Source organism: Anolis carolinensis, unplaced genomic scaffold (assembly GCF_035594765.1).
Source record: "Anolis carolinensis isolate JA03-04 unplaced genomic scaffold, rAnoCar3.1.pri scaffold_19, whole genome shotgun sequence".
NCBI classification, from domain to species: domain Eukaryota; kingdom Metazoa; phylum Chordata; class Lepidosauria; order Squamata; family Dactyloidae; genus Anolis; species Anolis carolinensis.
This window is the reverse complement of record NW_026943829.1, coordinates 1,659,479-1,666,549: the sequence shown is the minus strand read 5'-3', so window position 1 is coordinate 1,666,549 and position 7,071 is coordinate 1,659,479.

Genomic DNA, 7,071 nt, shown 5'->3' with positions numbered 1-7,071 from the left:
AACTTTTGAAGCAGAGGGCCTTCAGACTGTTGTGGGGTCCGAATTATCATTTGAAAAAAAATGCAAATTCCTATGCATACTGCACATGTCTTATTTGTAGTGAAACAACAACAACAACAACGAAAGAACAATGCAATATTTAAAAATGAAAACAATTTTAACCAACATAAACCTATCAGGATTTCAATGGAAAGTGTGGGTCTGCCACTGGCCAATAAAATAGTCAAGTTAATTAGGATTGTTGCTGTTGTTGTGTGCCTTCAAGTCATTTCAGACTTTGGCCGAGCCTAAGTCTAAAATTAATTATTTATTTACTGCATTTATTTACTACATTTATATCCCACCCTTCTCATCCCGAAGGGGACTCAGAGCAGGTATATGTACATATAATATATTATATTATTAGCATAGCACAATATTAGCATTATATAATTATATATTGAACTATACCACTATACCGTAATATTATATGTAATATATAACATGTAATTAATATTATTATATGGTATTATTATTAGTATTACATTGTATAACATGATAATATTATAAATATCATATGTATATATAATATATTATATTATTAAAACTGATATAAAATATTATATTATAAACTAGCTGTGCCCGGCCACGCGTTGCTGTGGCAAAGTGGTGGTGGTATTGGTTAAAAGTTGTTGTGGAATTTTTATTTGACGTTATTTGTATTTTTTTTAATTAATTTTATTGTAACTTATCCTTTTTATTTATTATATTTTATTATTTTGTTGTATTATTTTTAGTTATTTTGTTATAGTATTTTATTGTATTAATTTTTTAGTGTTTTTAATTATTTTTATTGTATTATTTGTATTTATTTTATTTTTTATTCTTTTATTAACACTGGGCTGAGTGGGTTGCTAGGAGACCAAGTGGGCGGAGCTTAGCCTTCTAAGTGGCAGCAATTGGATAAAAACAATTATTGCTCTCCCTCTAAGTAGGACTTTATTTTTCTTTGCTTTTTGTTGTATCAACCTAGAGGCATGGATGATGGGTTGTGTTGTCAAATTTCGAGGTTGGGGGGCCTGTAGTTTTGTTGTTTTGTGGGTCGCCGTGATGCCATCACTCATTTATATATATAGATTATTGTAAATTATTATCGATATTATACGTATATACAATATATTATATTATCAAACTGAGGACAGGGGCCTTTGTTTGGGGACCCCTGCTCTAGTGCGACGAGGACAAAGTTTGCCATGCCTGCTCTATACTGCTCTGCTATGGAGTTCTGGGATGTGTAGTTTGCTGAGATAAAGGGGTGCATCTACACGGCAGAATTAATGCAATGTGATGCCATGGCTCCAGGCTATGGAATGCTGGGAGTTGAAATTTCCACTCTTCGGCAGTGAAGACCTTGTGAAACTGCAACTCCCAGGACCCCATGGCAATGAAAGCGCAAGGAGGTAAAACCCTTGTGCCGGCTGGACTGCTGATCTGAAGGCTGGATTGCTGGTTCGAATCCGTGAGACGGGGTGAGCTCCCGTCTGTCAGCTCTAGCTTGCGGGGACATGAGAGATGGTTAGCAGCAGGATGGTAACACATTCAGGCATCCTTGCCTGGCAATTTGTGATTCCAGCCGGAGCATTCCTCAATCCGGACTCAATCCCCAAATTCTTGACAGTCTTTGCTTGAGCCTCTCCGGTTTTGCGGGATTTCTAGTCTCCTTCCATCTCCATTCCTTGCCAGAAAAAAGGGCCAGACAGGCTCCCAAGAGGCATGACTGTGCAGCCACATTCGGGAAGTGAGCATGAGATCAGAGTGTTTTTCTATTCCCATTCCTTGTGGCTTCCCAGGCATGGGCCAATGTGGGTCCTGCAGGTGTTTTGGACTGCAACTCCCACCATTCCTAACAGCCTCAGACCCCTTCCTTTTCCCCCGCAGCCGCTTAAGCTGCTTATTATTATTATTATTATTATTATTATTATTATTATTATTATTATTGTATGACACAGCAAACAAGATAGATATGCTGGATTTCGTTTCACAAAACCACAAGTCGAACACTTCCCAAGTGTCTAGGACTGTGTGATTTATTATTATTATTATTATTATTATTATTATTATTATTATTATTATTATTGTATGACACAGCAAACAAGATAGATATGCTGGATTTCGTTTCACAAAACCACAAGTCGAACACTTCCCAAGTGTCTAGGACTGTGTGATTTATTATTATTATTATTATTATTATTATTATTATTATTATTATTGTTTTATTATGACACAGCAAACAAGATAGATATCCTGGATTTCGTTTCACAAAACCACAAGTTGAACACTTCCCAAGTGTCTAGGACTGTGTGATGTATTATTATTATTATTATTATTATTATTATTATGACACAGCAAACAAGATAGATATCCTGGATTTCATTTCACAAAACCACAAGTCAAACACTTCCCAAGTGTCTAGGACTGTGTGATTTATTATTATTATTATTATTATTATTATTATTATTATTATTGTTTTATTATGACACAGCAAACAAGATAGACATGCTGGATTTCGTCTCACAAAATCACAAGTCGAACACTTCCCAAGTGTCTAGGACTGTGTGATTTATTATTATTATTATTATTATTATTATTATTATTATTATTATGACACAGCAAACAAGATAGATATCCTGGATTTCGTTTCACAAAACCACAAGTCGAACACTTCCCAAGTGTCTAGGACTGTGTGATGTATTATTATTATTATTATTATTGTTGTTGTTGTTGTTGTTGTTTTATTATGACACAGCAAACAAGATAGATATGCTGGATTTCGTATCACAAAATCACAAGTCGAACACTTCCCAAGCGTCTAGGACTCTATATTATTATTATTATTATTATTATTATTATTATTATTATTATTATTATGACACAGCAAACAAGATAGATATCCTGGATTTCGTTTCACAAAACCACAAGTCGAACACTTCCCAAGTGTCTAGGACTGTGTGATTTATTATTATTATTATTATTATTATTATTATTATTATTATTATTATTGTATGATACAGCAAACAAGATAGATATGCTGGATTTCGTCTCACAAAATCACAAGTCGAACACTTCCCAAGTGTCTAGGACTGTGTGATTTATTATTATTATTATTATTATTATTATTATTATTATTATTATTATTATGACACAGCAAACAAGATAGATATCCTGGATTTCGTTTCACAAAACCACAAGTCGAACACTTCCCAAGTGTCTAGGACTGTGTGATGTATTATTATTATTATTATTGTTGTTGTTGTTGTTGTTGTTTTATTATGACACAGCAAACAAGATAGATATGCTGGATTTCGTATCACAAAATCACAAGTCGAACACTTCCCAAGCGTCTAGGACTCTATATTATTATTATTATTATTATTATTATTATTATTATGACACAGCAAACAAGATAGATATCCTGGATTTCGTTTCACAAAACCACAAGTCGAACACTTCCCAAGTGTCTAGGACTGTGTGATTTATTATTATTATTATTATTATTATTATTATTATTATTATTATTATTATTGTATGATACAGCAAACAAGATAGATATCCTGGATTTCGTATCACAAAACCACAAGTCGAACACTTCCCAAGTGTCTAGGACTGTGTGATTTATTATTATTATTATTATAATTATAATTATAATAATTATTATGACACAGCAAACAAGATAGATATCCTGGATTTCGTATCACAAAACCACAAGTCGAACACTTCCCAAGTGTCTAGGACTGTGTGATTTATTATTATTATTATTACAGTAGAGTCTCACTAATCCAAGCCTCGCTTGTCCAAGCCTCTGGATTATCCAAGCCATTTTTGTAGCCAATGTTTTCAATATATCGTGATATTTTGGTGCTAAATTCGTAAATACAGTAATTACAACATAACATTACTGCGTATTGAACTACTTTTTCTGTCAAATTTGTTGTATAACATGATGTTTTGGTGCTTAATTTGTAAAATCATAACCTAATTTGATATTTAATAGGCTTTTCCTTAATCCCCCCTCATTATCCAAGATATTCGCTTATCCAAGCTTCTGCCGGCCCGTTTAGCTTGCATAAGTGAGACTCTACTGTAATAATAATAATAATAATAATAATAATAATAATAATATAGGTTATAATAATAATAATAAGGTTCCCGGGAACTATCAAAATGAACAAAACCTGGCAGTCAGCATTAAAAATAACTCTACAATCTGGATAGTAATTAAAGAACAACACTCTAGAAATAAAGGTATTCCCCACAGGAAACAACCAGAGCCAGCTAACACCGCCCAACAAAGGATTCCCCCAGGGAGGAAACAACCATGCTTTGAAGCTGCAAGCCCATTCAATGCTAATCAAGGTGACTAACTGCAACATTCATACTTGGCTCCACAAACAAAAACCTACTTAGGACGATGCCACAGAAACGCGTGGCCGGGCAGAGCTAGTGAAATATAGAATTATTTTTAAAAACACACAAAAGGGGTCCCGTGATCTGTGGAACCCCCTGCTGCAGTGTCAACTCTCCCCCTCCCCTCGACAGCAGTCAACCCTTGGATGCCAAACAGCTTTGCAAATATTATTCTCCCGTTTTCTAGGCGTTGACCCCATTCTGCCATTCATGGAAATAAAAGAGGGAGGAATGATGGGAATGGGTGTTGTTGCCTTTTGTTTTGGAAGGGAAACGAATGCAGAAAGCTCCACGGAAATAGCAGTTTGAACCCGAGAGACCGTGGTTCGAGTCACGCTCTCTCAGCCTCTGTGAATATTGCCATTGGCCACCTTGATGAGCATCGAAGGGCCTTGCAGCTTCAAAGCCTAGCTGCTTCCTGCCTGGGCAATCCTTTGTTGTGAGAGTGGTAGCTGGCCCTGATTGTTTTCCTGTCTGGAAATGCCTCCCAACAAAGGATTCTCCCAGGCAACAATAGCCAGGTTTTGAATGGTGCCACTGGCCACCTTGATTAGCACTGAATGGCCTTGCAGCTTCAAAGTCCAGCTGTTGCTGCCTGGGGGAATCCTTTGCTGTGAGAGTGGTAGCTGGCCCTGATTGTTTTCCTGTCTGGAAATGCCTCCCAACAAAGGATTCTCCCAGGCAGCAATAGCCAGGTTTTGAATGGTGCCACTGGCCACCTTGATTAGCACTGAATGGCCTTGCAGCTTCAAAGTCCAGCTGTTGCTGCCTGGGGGAATCCTTTGCTGTGAGAGTGGTAGCTGGCCCTGATTGTTTTCCTGTCTGGAAATGCCTCCCAACAAAGGATTCTCCCAGGCAGCAATAGCCAGGTTTTGAATGGTGCCATTGGCCACCTTGATTAGCACTGAATGGCCTTGCAGCTTCAAAGTCCAGCTGTTGCTGCCTGGGGGAATCCTTTGCTGTGAGGGTGGTAGCTGGCCCTGATTGTGCCCTGTCTGGAAATGCCTCCCAACAAAGGATTTCCCCAGGCAGGAAGCAGCCAGGCTTCCTGCCTGGGGCCATTCAGTGCTAATCAAGGCGATTAATTACAACACACTTACCTCAAACAGACAAGAATTCTTTCTCACAGCCTGGACATCATTCCACAGATAGATAAACCCCACTGTCTCATTTCCAACAGACCTCACAACCTCAGAGGATGCCTGCCATAGATGTGGGTGAAACATCAGGAGAGAATGCTTCTGGAACATAGCCAGACAGCCCAGAAAACTCACAGCAACCCACTAATAGAAGAAGTTCTTGACCATAAGAATAAGAGCTTTTCAACAGTGGAACTCACTGCCCCAGAGTGTGGCAGAGTCTCCTTCTCTCTAGGCTTTTAAGCTGAGGCCGCATGGCCATCTGTTAGGAGTGCTTTGATTGTGCTCTTCCTACCTGGCAGTTTGAGGTTGGACTGGTGTTGGACAGGCCGGAAAACCCACAACAACCCATCCACAATAATGTTTTGAAAATGTTATAAATAATAATTCTATGATAGTGACCTTTTGAAACTAGCAGTAATACTATTAAAATAGTATAATAATAATAATAATAATAATAATAATAACATTAATAATATAAAATACATCCGAAAATACATCACACAGTCCTAGACACTTGGGAAGTGTTCGACTTGTGATTTTGTGATACGAAATCCAGCATATCTATCTCGTTTGCTGTGTCATACAATGTTGTTGTGTCAATAATAATAATAATAATAATAATAATAAATTAATATTAAATAATAATAATAATAATAATAATAATAATAATAATAATAATAATAATGCAATTAAGGCCAAGATCGAAAAATCAGCTGATGACCCAAAATGCAGACTGTGCAAGGAGGCTGATGAAACCATGGATCATCTCCTCAGCTGCTGTAAGAAAATCGCACAGACAGACTACAAACAGAGGCACAACTCTGTGGCCCAAATGATCCATTGGAACCTATGCCTCAAGTACCACCTCCCAGCAGAAAAGAACTGGTGGGATCACAAACCAGCAAAGGTCGTGGAAAATGAGCACGCAAAGATACTGTGGGACTTCCGAATCCAGACTGACAAAGTTCTGGAACACAACACACCAGACATCACAGTTGTGGAAAAGAAAAAGGTTTGGATCATTTATGTCATCATCCCAGGTGACAATCGCATTGACGAAAAACAACAGGAAAAACTCAGCCGCTATCAGGACCTCAAGATTGAACTGCAAAGACTCTGGCAGAAACCAGTGCAGGTGGTCCCGGTGGTGATGGGCACATTGGGTGCCGTGCCAAAAGATCTCAGCCGGCATTTGGAAACAATAGACATTGACAAAATTACGATCTGCCAACAGCAAAAGGCCACCCTGCTGGGATCTGCACGCATCATCCGAAAATACATCACACAGTCCTAGACACTTGGGAAGTGTTCGACTTGTGATTTTGTGATATGAAATCCAGCATATCTATCTTGTTTGCTGTGTCATAATATAATAATAATATATTAATATTTACTATTACTACTACTACTACTACTAATAATAATAATAATAATAATAATAGTGTTTTGCATTGTCGATGCATACATCTATGGCTAAGCTATATTG